The 15,580-nt window shown below is 33.6% G+C and overlaps 1 protein-coding gene across 3 annotated transcripts in view; it reads right to left on the bottom strand.

Annotated features, from left to right (window-relative positions):
• Positions 1-15,580, bottom strand: part of CADM2 (cell adhesion molecule 2) — a 1,068,825-nt gene that overhangs the window by 38,006 nt on the left and 1,015,239 nt on the right. The window lies entirely within an intron of this gene.

The raw sequence follows: 15,580 nt of genomic DNA on the forward strand, positions 1-15,580 counted from the left end.
TATCTCTTTTGGGTTGCTAAGAAATAATTTCAAACTTCTTTCATGCCACATTATATTGCATTTATCTGTTTATATTATCTTGTCTCCTTTATTATTAGACTTTAAAGTCCTTATGAATAAGTATACATTTATTTCTGTACTCCTGATGTTTAGTTCCACAGTTATTGCAAGGTTGAGATAAAATAAATGAAAGAAATAAACAAAATCTTGTCATGTAACAATTGTGCAATATAAATCATATTTGTTATTTTTATGTTTTAATTTAGATGATAAATTACTTTATGAACTTAAAATCTAACATCTACTTGCCCTTCCCCAAATAAGCAAGTTAGTTTACTATATTCCCCATCATTATCCTAAAATCTGCCCATAAAAATGAAGGAAGTGTTTATCAGATAAAGACTGAAAGGAAGATAAAGTACAATCATTTGTATAAATATCTTAAAAATAAATATAACCTGAACTTTAGGTGACTATGAGCCTGGAATAATTTTTTTTTTAAGTTCCTAGGAAATAGTTTTTTCATAGGCTTATAACAAAAGATTACTTTCAAGAAATGATTTTGCCAAATAAAGATGCTTGTTTAATCTCCTAGTGGAGGCTAATAATCTAGACCAATGTTAAGAAAACTGACACTAATAGAGGATCATTCATTTTTATACTGACTCCTAAATTTGTAGTCAATTTTGCAAGATCTCTGAAGCAATCCCAAATATGCTTGGTGGCAGAAATATCTGCAGAAGTGCTTAACATGATCCAAGCTTTTGCTGGCATCTAATATAGCCAAGTTTTGTTTGTGTTATTACAGATATGTCATTACAGAACATGCAGAATTGTAGAGTCAATGTATTAATATCAAAACAATATATAATTGATCCCAATGACTAATAATGTCCTAATTTAAGTAGACCTCTGGTCTAAGATAATTTTCCTGTAGATGTGTTAAGCTCTATAATGTTCTATAAAGTATCTTTTGGAAGGAATGTAATTTTCCTTTATTTCAACTACAGTTCACTATGAAAATTCTAATGTTTAACCCAGCAGTAGAAATTCAAATTAATGATGTTCTAAGCCAGGATAAGTAAAAAATAATAAAGTTCAGAGTATGAATATGCATTGAGGTGATAAAATTAGAGACATGGTCTGTCCTGTGTTAAGTGAAAAGTAGGTCAGAATTTATATAGTAAGGTTTAGACCTGTTAAAGGGGCCAATCTAACATGATAGGGTCAACCAGACAATGAAATAAGGGCATTGCTCCCCAAAGGCTGCAACTCACTTAAGATACTTGGGAAAAAGAAGATTCTAAGGTGAACAGTGTCCCATTTACATACTAATGTGATTTAGTTTATCGAACTGTGAATTTTACACTGGCAAGCTGCAAGTAGAGTTTTGGGCTGGTAAGGAAAATTAAGGCAAATTTCAATTAAAATAGAAGCATGGACAAGAGAGGAATAAAATATGGGGTATGCCTATGAATTTACCCCTTTGGGTCACCCAAGATTTAGCGGGAAGAAAACGGAAGGAAAGAATTAAATCAGACCTTGAATTCTTCATAATTGTCCTTAATACAGATTTCTATCTTAATGAAACTTTGAGGTGAGGGCTGAAATTAAGGAAGAGTTGGTAGTTCTAAAGCCTGGCAGCTTCTAGATAGAGTGTCATTTAAAAGCGGGAGATAGACCATTAGAAGAACTGTAATCCTGGAAGATAGTTACTACATTTCTTTCAGAAGTAAAGCAGAAATGCAAGGAATTCTCTCAAAGGTATTGGACAAGAGCTAAAAATCCATCCAGGATAATTGTCTTTTTGAGTTATGGGTTTTCCTCTGATGATGTAAGACACTTGGCCACAGGATGAATATTACCTCTCATAGGATAGTATATATAAACCTAGATATGCTATTTTTAAACATATGTTAAGACTTGAAAGAGAAAATTTTTTTAATTAGTATCTGCCAATATTGTTTGAAAGCATGTAGCATGTTGAGTTTTTGAGATTTTGCTTCTTTTTTCCCTTTTACACTATTTGCCATAGCCTGGTTTCCTTGCACACAAACTAGGAAAAGGGGACTGAGAATAAAATAAAGAACAAAAAGTCAACACCCTGCAGATCTCAATCAGAGGAATCACTTTTTTGGTTTTTGCCAAAAATTTTCCATTTCCTTGAAGAATAGTCTCAGTTATGCAGGAATCTGAAGAGCAGCCTATATATGAATTTTCCATCAATGTGACTAAAAAAGTAACAAAACATCAAGTTCATTTTATGTTTTGGGTCTGCACACTTTTATGGATACTTTCTGTAAAAAATGAGCCAAAACAAAAAAGAAAACCAAAACCTGAATTCTTAAGTAAGGGCTGGGAATATGACTGAGTCCTATAGTTATTTTAAAATGAACCATCTAGGTTCTATTTATTATGTAACCATTTTTAGTACAGAAAATGAGAAGACTCTGGCATTCCCTAAGTGTGTGTGTGTGTGTGTGTGTGTGTGCGTGTGTGTGTGTGTGTATACACATATTTATGTGGAAAAAGTTAAAAATGGCTATTTTGAGTATTTGTAAAGGTATCACCTTTTACTTAAGTCGTAGAACTATGTCATTTATATTTTCTGACAAAAGTAAGGTTATAATGATGAAAAGGACAACATAATCGAATACTGCAAAAAGTTTAAGCTTTTCTGCCAATACAGAAAACTGTCTAGTTTTTCAGACCTTGATACATTCTCAAAAAGTCCCCTAAATTTTCAGTTGTCACTAAAAAGTTCCAGAGAGAGAATATTCAATTTTTAGGCCTATTAAGATTCATCTGATATTTCAAATGAGAATTCGAAGATACATCTTAACCTGAATGGAATCTCTCTTTGGTCCAAATAAAGGTGTTTTCCACAGACATTTTTGTAAATATATAAGAAGTGATGAGATAATGTCAAAAAATAATATTAGAGACTACTTGAGCCATGTCTACACAATGAATTTATACTTTATTTTAAGCTAGGATACATCACTGTACCCTATGATAGGAAGAACTATATTGCTAATTAAATAACAAAGATTTTCATAGAGGAATTAAAGTGGATGAATGTAAGAAATAGTTTTCCAGGGTATACATACCATGATTTTTCCTAAAGTCAACTGCAATTTAACACACAGAAAAAAATGCTTTCTCTAATAGTGCTTGCTATGTATTTTATGATCAATTAAAAAATATTTTACAACTTTTCTTTCAGAAATCAAAAGACAATTTTGAGTTGTCATGTAGTTCTTTGGCAAAACATATCTAGAATAGGAACAGGGAATAATATCTATTTGATCAAATCATAAGAATCTGAGGACACAAAGGATATATTTTCTAGGTTGTGTTTTACTTATGTTATTATAAAATTGTTCTCTTTATAAGTTACTCCAAACTGAAGACTTATTTAGGTCTAAGTTTGCAAAACAATTTCTCTTCAGTTTGTTCAGAGTGGTATGAACCCACATTAACTTGAGAGGACAGAAATGGGCCTGCAGGTCAGCTGAAAGCAATCAGCACTAATGTTTAATATATAGCCATTAGAAAATAATTACTGTACCTTTCTTTTGGATTAATTTTCCTCTGAAAAAAACTGTAACCTGTTTTTCTATCTAAATATTCTCATTTCAACTTTGTCTCTTCAAAAGATATGGATGACAGTTTTAAAATAAATCCTTTTGTTACATTTAAATTTATTTAAATCCCTAATTGCATCCTTAGTAATTTCTGTTTTCTTTATTATAAAAAAGAACAATTTTAGGGAACTGTGCTATTTTATCTTGATTATATAGCAAAGACATATTAATCATCATTAAATATGAATAAAACATAATGAGTCCCCTAAGTGTTAACATTATCATAAAATGCCAGAGACTGAATTCAGAAGGTTAAGATTTTTAGAAATTATTTTCAGAGGCAATAAAAGAGTAAATTTACGTTTTCCACCTCTCCCCACAAACTCCAGGCTGATGAGAATGATAATTTGGTGGGCTGTGATTAACAAAACTTGTGCTAGCTTTTATTCTTCAGGGAAAGAAGTGGGAGTTACAATGGCATATTACTGTACTATCATTTAATTATATTTTCTTCCTCTTTCACCAGAAATTTTTCCTTATCTGTCATTAACCTCTAATTCAAAATAATTTTTGAAGTAAAATGAGGAAATGTGTACATAATTTTCTCTTACTCATGTATTATCTAGAAACCTTTCAAATGATAGATTGCTACACAGAAAAGAATTCAAACAGGTTATCTCATACAAGGTGCTAATTAGTAATTAAATATAAAAAATACAGGTATATATAAGTAGATATTTGCACAAATATATAAGTTATAGCTTCATAACATGTTTTATATATTATTTCTCTCTACTTATTTCTTCCATCTCAATATGATATAAATTTTGACCTATTATAAAGTGATAGAACTTAAGAAGTAATGTCTACCTATAGAGTGACATGAGTTAGTTACACATTAAGAAAATTTCAAGGTAATTGTAAAAGGATTATTTTCACTTAGACAATACAATTATTAACTTTTCTTAAAGATTGTAATTCACTGTGCGTGAAACAGCTATAAGAGGCTGAAGGGACATGAGTAGGAATTAAGTCAAGCATATTGAACAAGATGGCTCCCAGGATCTTTCCCATCTGTTATTCTATTACAATATGCATTTCACTTCACTGTTTAATAAAGATACTATACAGTACTAAACATACTATATATGATATATATTTATTTAATTATATTATAAGACATTGTCAATGACATTGTCATTATATTCTAGGATTATTGAATTAGTGCCAGAGAAAATAATTTGTAGTACTCTTTTTACATTATCTTTTACTGATTGTTACTCAATAGATTAATTTTCAAAAATAAGTTTAGTCATATGTAAAAAAAAAAAATCCTTATTTGTAGGGCATAATTTGACATATATCTATCAGATCAACTCTATTTTTGCTATAATTCAGCTTATGTATATTGTTAATATTATTTGACCTGTCAAGGATTGCAATTCCTTGTATGTTTCTATAACAGGCAATATTACATACGTGGTTTCTAGATAATTATCTTTGTAATTCATACTACTATCAATTTGAAGTGACCATCTTTATTTTATTTATTGTTGTTACATGAATTCAAATCAAAGGGTTGAAAAGATTAAATAGAGCAGAGGTTAATGAGAAATTTTCCAGGTAGTCTAAGAAGGAGGAGCAAGTCTCAAGCAATTTTTACCAAGACGACCAACAAGCCATCACTTAGGGCACAACTTGAATATAAAATATAAGTGAGAAAATATAAAATTCAAAAGTAATATAAATAAAATCCAATTAAGAACTTGTCACAGAATCCTCATGTGACAATAAAAAAATAAGTTTCTGAACAGCTCTTGAAAAAAAAATTAGCTCTTATGTTGTGAAAAAGAAGCACCATCTTTTGTAATTAAATAGCTGCATTGTTAACTACTTCATATGAGGAAAATGCCAAAGTAGATCAAACTTTATCAAAATAAGTCATATAAACACAGTTTGGAGTTTTAACAAAATACCATTTAAATCTTCCCGTTTAAAAATACAATTAACAACCTATCAGAAGTAAAGAGGTCGGGAGCTTCAAAAACACAATTAACTTCTTATGTCAAAGAAAAAACTAAGAAGAAAACTAAATAAATAAATAAATTTGCCAAAGCTTTCAAAACAGATTTTCTGCCTTTAAAGTTCTGAGATAATTGAATATCAGGTTCTAGAGAAACAAATGTTTTCTACTATCCATGTGCACAGGTAATGTCATTACTGCAGTGAATGTCTACTGCAGGCACACCATTTGCCTTTTGATTATTCAAATACTGGGAAGAAAACAAATAATATAGCACCAAGTCTGCTTGTCTTAAACTGTTAGGATTCAAGCTTTTAGCCTTTAATATGCAATAAATACCATTACATGTATATCTTCAGTGAGTCATTACTGCCAAATACTCTGTATTGCCATACTACTTGTTCTTTTTCTCATATACAAGAGAACACTTGGGGAAAATAAAGAACATTTCATTTCAAATGCATTTATGTCTTGAGAAGATACTTGTTAATTTAACATTGGTAGGTGATACTCCATATAATTGAAAACTGAAAAAAAAGATTAAAATGCCTTTTCAAAGCATAAGCCTCATAAATTTGTGAAAAGATAACCTTATTAGTCAAATTACATAAAATTCATCTGGGTCAATTTAGAAACAAATTGTCCTTGAACTAGAAAAAACATTAAAATGAACTTCTTTGCCTTTTAATTATTATGCATCAAGATTGCAAATTAAAATTTAGCTCTTTAAATCCTCTTGGGTGACTAAGGAGTTTTGAAATTGTCATTTTAGTTTGTACAGATTACACATTGCCTTCTTCCACCTCACCCAAGCATTGGATTAAGCATCACATAAGGTTAGTATTTTTTGTTTGAAAATTCCATTTTTACAGAGAGAGTGTAATGATGAGAGTTCCAGTTCATTTTTCAAAATTACACAATATAGTAGAATGATTCTACAATGATTGATAATTTTTCACAGTTTGTAATCAGATATGTATGATGTTCAAATGTTCTGCATAAATGAACTAAAGATTTAGTGTCCTGCTTTTCTTCTGAGTGGATATGTAACTGAATGGAAAAATAACACCTAGTTTGTTTTGCTTCTGATATGAATTTGAAAAACAGCTGCCCATCTCTTTCATTCCCAGTCTACAAAGTAAGATTTAACTTGACTAGGAAAGATATTGATTTTTATATATTGGCATACTGCCCTTTGGAATACCCTCAATCTGGGAAAACAAAATTGATTCTCAAATCCAAAATTATCTTACACATGATGTTTTAGAGTACCATGGTTATCTGGAATTTCATGATATGATGAACCTGGGACTCCCATGTTACAAACCATGTGGCCATGTCAGCAAGATCCGTTTCTGACTCCCTGAGCTACAGCTCACATTTTCTTCTTAGCTCTGTCTTGGCCTGAGATTAATCTGCAGGGGATGCTCACTAGAAAGAGCAAGACATTATTCACCTAAAATTTAAGATAAAAATGTCTTTTTTTGCAGTTTGGTGTAAAAACGTCATGGTCTCTCATTATTTTTCCCACACTTGTTGAACAGGACTTGAAAATTCAAAGTCTTAGAGGAGTCAAAAATTCTTTGTAGTAATTCAAACATTCCCTTGGGCTAGATAGTATTACACTCTTTAGGAGTATGTAAGCTGGAGAGGTTCAAATCAACAGCCAAAGTTGATAATCTAATAAATTCTCTTTTATTTGCTCTTTCAGGAAAGTCCAAATATTTTCCAAGTGCCATTTGCTTGGCAAAAGAAAAGTGAGGACTAGGCAATAAGAGTTAAATCTCGTACTTCACAGACTGATGCAATAGAACAAACTCCATGACTATATTTCTTTCCCTCTTTGGCCGCTAGAAGGCTCAGTTTAAGTTTTCGTTCCATGACTAACCAGTGTGTAGAAACTTAGAACATGTAAAGAGCAGCCTATTAACGTTACCCCCAGTGTCACTTTATTCTTCCTTTCCTTCTTTTCCCTACCCAAGTATATCCTCACTTGTTACTACTTTTTATCACTAGTATAATTATTACTATTCTTTGTACTATATGTATTTTGTTAAGCTTTTAAATATAGGCAGAGTTTAAATAAAAACTATTAAATTGCTGGAATCTGGGACGTAGTGAAGCTCAGCCTGTCCCTCTACTGCTACTAGGATACAAAGATTTAGGGGATAGAGAATGCAGCAGGATGACAGGGTGACTAGAGCCAAGAGGTCTATTCATATTCTCAAATTAGTAAGACTCACTGTTGTAGAAAGGTACCAACAAAGGAGTTTTAAAGCAGAATGGTCCTCAAAACATTCCACTCATAATTTCAACAGGGTCTAGGTAACCTCCAGGTAGAGGTCACCTGAACCTCTGTAGCAAATCCTCACTTGTGACATCTGGCAGCTTATTCCTAATTGGAAAAGAAAATTCAAGTCTAAAGATACACCTGCCTTCATGGTTCCAAAATCTCATCCTATTCTCATCCATTACTCTCTAAAATAGGAATCAAACAGGTCAAGTGCTGCTCCACAACTTCATCAGGTCAGGCAGAGTTTCCACGTTGGTGGGAAGGGATCACCCATGGAATGGGATGAGGTACGTACTTCTAAACTCAGACCCTCTCCCCTGATTCCTGCCAACACGCTGACAATTCCATTATCAGAGATGAACTTTTTTGTGTCAATGCACTAAGTTTTGTGATAGACCTCTTTGGGGGACACATTTTGACAGGGCAACATCCCACGTTAATCCCTTATATTAGCTGACCAGAGAGTATTGCTTTCAAAAATTTGCAAAAGTTGGATATTGAAATAATTCCTGGGAGATTACATGATTTGGTACTGAGCCAAACATTAATCACAAGTTATTAAAAGCAAAAGCTTTTTTTGTAATGAAGCTACAAGTAGAAACCACTTATGACTGTCCCCAAAGTCCTATTCCTATGAATACACCAGGCAGTGTCCTGATTGTGGTGCTGTGGGAATGGATGACAATAGATGGAACAAGAAATGATTCCTCCTTTTTTTAAGAGTTAGCAAGAAGGAGGAAGAAGAATGTTCCTGGAAGAGGAAAGTATGCAGCTTAGGCATGAGAGGGGCTTTTGCAAGAAACTGAAAGTCCTTCTGTATCTCAATGGCCAGGAAAGGTGGTCTGGCTTGGTCAGTAGAGGTCATTCATGTGGGGTAGAAAATGCTCAGATAGGGAGTTGCGACTTGTGTCAGCCCAAGGGTGATGGTGAGATATTGATGGGTTTTGCTTAAATTTACATTTTATGAAGATGTCTCTAAATGCTGTGTGGAGAATGAGAGAGAAGAAATAAAATTGGAATCAGGAAAAAAAGTTAAGTGGCTACTGCACAAATAGCCAACAGCAAGGATAATTTTTCCTCTATATTATTATTTTGTTAAGAATTAGTCTAGGCCTATTTTATGAATATGATAAAATTAACCTGAAGATTTAACTCCAGGCAAATGTTAGATAAAGTTTTAAGTCTTGATGAAGCACAGCATTCATCTTGCATCCCATGCTCTCTGTACATTGGATTATGGCATAGTGTCATGGTTTGGTTTCCTAACCGTGAGCTGAAGTGTCCCATGGCACCACAATGACCTCGCAAGAGCACTGTGGAATATCTTAAATTTGTCAGGGAGCCAGAGCAATATCTGTTGAACACCACATGAACTACTATCTGGTGACAGTTCAGGGTTTCAATATTAGTACCAAATTCTTTCCTATGGTGCCATTACTTTGTGAATCTGGGGTTTCAGTATTTGCCGTGATATAAAGCAAGTACCATGTAGATATCAATGTATAAGTCATATGCCGCTTCTTCTGGAATGTTATTTATTTTGACATTAAAAAATAAAGATATAAAGGAACTTTCTGGTTTTGTTTGTTTTTGTTTTGTTCTTTTTTTGCAAGATCATTCTCCTCCATCAATCTATCATTCACTATCTTCCTTTCTCAGTAGCGCGGTTATAAGAGAATTTGGATATGCCTTACCAGTCTTTTTTTTCTTCCAGTTTTACTGCGATATAATTGACAGGCAACACTATATAAGTTTAAAGTGTACTGAATAATAATTTGACTTATGTACATGATGAAATGAGACCAACAATAAGTTTAGTGAACATCTATTTCATACAGATATAACATTAAAGAAATAGAAAAAATATATAATTTTTCCTTGTGATAAGAATTCAGATTTACTCTCTTATCAAGTTTTATATATAATGTATAACAGTGTTAATTATATTTATCATGTTATACATCACATCCCTAGGACTTATTTATATTTTACAACTGGAATTTTGTACTTTTTGACCATCTTCATCCTATTCTCCCTCCACCTCAACCCTGCCTCTGGTTACAACAAATCTGATCTTTTTCTATGAGTTTGATTCTTGCTAGAGCAAAGGACACATGGTCTCCATCTGGCTCACAGACTTATTTTATTTTGAATCCACAGACTCAAAATATATATGAAAGTGTATTTAACCATTAAAATCCTATATTGTAATATTATGGACTGCCTTTCTAAATCAGATAACCTGATAACAACTTGACTTATAGTTCTCCTGCATAGCAATAATCAGCAGAAAACACAGGGCTGCTCCCTTTTAAAGAAAGCTTTTCTCCTCACTCTGGCACAGTACATACTAATTTACTTTACCTGACTGACACTAGTAGTTTACTGGAGTTTGTCCCTAATTTAATGTGACAAAGAGTTTTAAATTAGGGATTCATTGTTTAAGTATGAAGTTTTAGTGTGTTTATGCCATGTATCTGTGAGTGATGCAGAGAGTGGAGGTATTTCTACAGCTATTAATACTAGTTTTATTAATAGATAAGATGTTTTGAAATTATTACATATTAACAGGCATTATTCTAAACACCTTATATTTATTATCTCAGTATACTCACAGCAATATTATAGTCACAAAAATTCTACAAGGTAGTGTTCTCACTTTTTAATTACAGATGTGTCGAGAACTGTGAATGTTCTCAGATTTTATCCTGTTTGCAAGCTAACAAGTTAACCTGCCACAGCCTCATAGATGATGGCAGAAGACAGAAGACTCTTGGATTAGAGACAAAGGAATGTCTTGCCATTCAGCAGCTCACATGCACTGCAGTTTGCGTTGATTTCCCTTCCACTCCAAGTGCCATGGCTACAATGAGGAGTGGACTAGCAGATGCTGCTGCACATAGTATGTTTTTATCAGCTGAGGTTAGGGATCCCTGGTCTTTTGTAATGGACTGCAAGAAGGCTGCCCCACATTTGTCATTTGCCCTGGGGGGAGACATCATCTTTACTGAGCTGGCCAATAAACCTGCAGTCTGCCAAGAGGGAGATACTGTCTCTATCTTCTAAAGCTGTTTGCTAAACAAACATTCTTTTTGTTTTTTGTTTTTTTTCCGGTACACGGGCCTCTCACTGCTGTGGCCTCTCCTGTTGTGGAGCACAGGCTCCGGATGCGCAGGCTCAGCGGCCATGGCTCACGGGCCCAGTCGCTCCATGGCATGTGGGATCTTCCTGGACCGGGGCACGAACCCTTGTCCCCTGCATAGGCAGGCAGACTCTCAACCACTGCGCCACCAGGGAAGCCCTAAACAAACATTCTTTAAATGTAAGGATTGTCTTTTTATAGTGGTCTGAGATAGGAGAGATAAAGAAAGAATAATATATTGCTTTAAACCTTTTGTTTTCAAATAATATTTCAATTTTCTTACACTAAATGATAACATCATAAATTTGATGACAAATAATAACTAGAAACCTGCTGTAGGTAGCAGATGAAGGGAAGAACAAGGCACCTGTAAAATTTAATGGAAACCTAAACTCTGAGACTAAAATAATAAAACATTGAAACACAATTTTAAAACATCCCATATATGAACCAACTGGTAGTTTCTAAATCTTTCTGCTCCAGAGAGCTTTAAAAATCATAGTTTCTATGAGTCAACCTTAAATCTATGTATCAGAATATTTAGGGGTAGTATTAAAAATAAAGTTAAAGAAATTTAATTTTAGAAAGTTCCCCAGGGGAATCTGATGTGTAGTCTTAAGAGAACCTGGAGATCATGCAGCTCTGAAGATGATCTCCAAGTAGGTGAGTGAGGTTGAATCAAGGTGACTTGTGTGTCACCTCCAGGAGGCACAGTGGAAGAATGATTGTACTAAAGAAAGCATAAAACTAATACAGCTCTCTACTCTGTGAAAATAGTGTGTTAACAAATAGTGCACTGTCAAAATGACATCAGTGTAAGGGGATCTCAAAGAATAGACTCTTCTATGTTAATTCAGAAGTGAAACAATGAGGAACATGAATTCTTGGGGACTCAAGCGTTTGCTCATTCAAAAGGTATAAGTTGTGGAAGCAGCTCACCAGGCAAATACAGGCTGATTAAATTTACCCCTTATGTTTATATATCTTCTTACTTTGTACCCATGCTCATGTGATTAATAACTAATTATCCCAGGTACTTTGATATTAATAAGAAAGTGTCCTGGATTGAATAGGTAATCCAAGGTCCATCAATATTTTAGATTCTTTCTTTCCTTCTTGGCTCATGCTGCCATCCACTCATAGTTGTTCCTAACGCACTGATAAATCTTCCAATTTTCTTGAACAATTTTTCTATCAAGTTCACAATTTACTTTTCCAACCTAAATCCTATAATGACCCTTGGAAATTCCAATATCCAACTGAAACAGACATTCATACATCTACAACTATATACCAATGGCTTGCAAACTCATAGCTCCAGACTTGTATATCCTAGTATTAAATATTAAATTCTAGTCTAACCATTATTTCATTGCTTTAAAAGCTTTCTCATCCTCATCTCATAGCAGCTGGGCAAACCATTCATATGGCCACACTCTGGATCACCTAGATGTTTTCCACCTCAGAATTTTTAATTCTAATATTCTTTATTTGCCAACAAACTCTTAACTTTCGAGATATTTATTATATTGTTTTCTTCTCTCTCTCTACTTCTCTTATTGAATTCATCTGTTTGTCCAGTCCATTATTCTACTTTTTATTAAGAACCATCACTCCTTAGAATCCTTGATCTTTTCCTTTCACTACACTTGTCTAATCTCAATGCCTTTTCTTCTTCAAGCAAAGCAGCTATACATGCATTTAAAACATGGCCTATTCAGAAACCTGAAAATAATCAGAAAACATTGTAATTCTGAACTAATATAAGTTCATGGAATCCAATCTCAGTTGAAGACTGAATTTTCTGTTCATTATATACTTTCTATATGATCCCAAGCTTGGCTTTAACCAATTCTATATGCCCAATAAGTATTCTTAGCTCCAAATCTGTATAGTCAATCATCTATTCAATATTATGTCTCTACCTGGAGATATCAAATACACAACAAGCTCAATATGTTCAAAAAAAGTTCATAATTCTACTTCCACCACCAATGTTTCTTATCTCAGTGAATAGCACCACCATCTACTAATTTTGTTAAGCTAGAAACTTGTATAAGTTTGGTAAGCTAGCTTGTGATATCCTGTTCTTTAGTCCATAGAACCAAAGAATTAGAAAAACTGTAGATTTACGTGTTAAATTATTCCACCTTTCTGTAAGTAGTTCTAACACCCTAGTCTAAACCATTATCATCTCTCACAAGAATTGTTTCAATAGCTCCTTAACCTTTCTCCCACCATCCTCTCTTGCCTATCTCTTATACATTTGTTCCCCTACAGCCAGAAATATACATTAAGTGCAAATCTGATTATAGTATTATTTTGCTTAAAACTAGTTAGGGTTTCCTTTTCCTTCCCTCTTTCCCTCCCTCCCTTCCTTCTCTATTTCTTTCTTCTTCAGTTACTCTTAGGATACTAGCTCAAATCATAAAAATAAGTTTAAGGTTCTGCAGGATCTAACCCAACTAACTACCACATACTTTCATACCATTCTTTGGACAAACTGCATTCCAGTCTCAGTGGTGCCCTCTCTGGATTTTTGAATGGCCACCTTCCTTTTCACTTCAGGACTTGTATATTTGCTATTTCCTGTTCCTGAAATGTTCTTCCTTCTCCTTAGCTCTTCGTTCCCCAACTTTACATTTTGCACAAATCCTTCATATCTAGCAAATATCACTTCCTGAAGAAGATCCCCTATGATGACCTCTTGGAGCAAACCAGAGAATGCTGTACATCTTTTAAATAGCATTTATGAAGACATTGACCGAGAGTTCCCTGGTGGCCTGATGGTTAGGATTCTGGGCTTTCACTGCCGTGGCCTGGGTTGAATCCCTGGTCGGGGAACTGAGATCCCACAAGCCGTGTAGCATGGCCAAAAGAAAAGAAAAGACATTGACTATCTACATTGCTTTTTATTCTGTCCCCAAAGTTTACCATAGTGCCTGATAGAAGTAGATGATAATTATTCGTGGAAGGAATTAAGACATCTTTCCCAGAAATTACAATGTGTTCCTACCCAACGTCCTTTTTCATTTGTATAGCAACCATTTCAAAACTTCACTACTTTCTTAAAGATCCCTTCTGTGCAAATTTTTTATCTATCTTGGAAAATTGTCTCTCCTACTTTATAGACGAAACACAGTCCATCAGGTAAGATCTCTCTTAATTTTCCACTTTCCCTGAACACACTTCCCATTGCTGGCAAACTGGTCTCTGCCCATTACTACTAACATCTTCTCTCCTCAGTCTCATTGTACAGTGTCTCCATGTGATCAAGGCTAATGCTTACAATAAAATATAATATATATTATATAGTGTATATTATATTATAAAATAATGTTAGATTTTATATATATATATATATATATATAAAATCATGTCATTTTGAATATTTAGGGCTTTATTCTATCAGCTTTTCTTTTTTTTAACCCTATTTTCAACCTCTCTTTTTTTCCTGGCTCTCTTCTTACACCATTAAAAAGAAATGTTAAGTTTATATTATCCTTCAAAAATGTTAATTGACTTTACATTGCCTTCTATCTGCTTTGTATCACTCTTCTTTCTTCTCAGACAACACTCTTGAAATGATAGATTGCACTAACTTTCTCTACCTTTTACCTCCCATTTACTTCTCAAGTTCTATAATCTGACTTTTATGCAACCATTTCATTGAAACTGCTTTTTCTAAATTCATCAAACACTCCCAGTGTAAGTCAAATAAAAAGTATACTTTTCACAGGCTATCACACTTGGCCTCTCTGAGCCATTTGGCAATATGGACCTCTTCGTAATTCCTAAGAATTTCCCATCCTGGACTCACAAGACATCATCTCACCACTCTGGCCACAACTTTGCATCTTTGCATTCCTCAACATAAGCCTTAGATCCTTTTATTCTGTTTTGCTTTTTAGATTTTGGAGTATAAACTTCAGCATTCTTCTCTTTTTAATTTACACATTTAATAGAATATAACTTTAATAAGAGTTATATTTAATCAAAGCCTTCATCTATAGAAAAGTCAGTCAAAAATCTGTATTTCTATCCCAGATGATTTATCCTATGTCCTAGTTATTAATTAAACTTCTTCACTTGGCTCTTGCAAAGGTATTTCAAACATTGCATGTTTAAAATGTAACATATCACATTTCCCCCTAAAACACCTACCTCTTACATTCTTTACTCTGATAAAGTGCACCAAATATCCTGGAATCCAAGCTAAAATCCTGGGAGCCATTTTGGTATTTCCTACCCTTGAATGTAAAATCTTTTACCTAATCACTTACAAAATCTATCAATTTAAACTGTCCCAAATCTCTTGACCTTTCCCTCCTCTCCATGCCTTTGGCTCTCGCTCTTCTCCAAGAACTCATCTTTAATTACCTGGATTTCTTGAGTGGTTTCCTGCCTTTTCTGTTTTCCTCAATCTCCTATCATCCATCACACCCATCAGAGGCTTTCAAAAGCCTAATTTAAACTTTTTTCATTTTACTTGAATTATTTCTCATCACCTCCTGAATAAGCTCTAAAGTTTTAAG

Source organism: Orcinus orca, chromosome 5 (assembly GCF_937001465.1).
Source record: "Orcinus orca chromosome 5, mOrcOrc1.1, whole genome shotgun sequence".
NCBI classification, from domain to species: Eukaryota; Metazoa; Chordata; class Mammalia; order Artiodactyla; family Delphinidae; genus Orcinus; species Orcinus orca.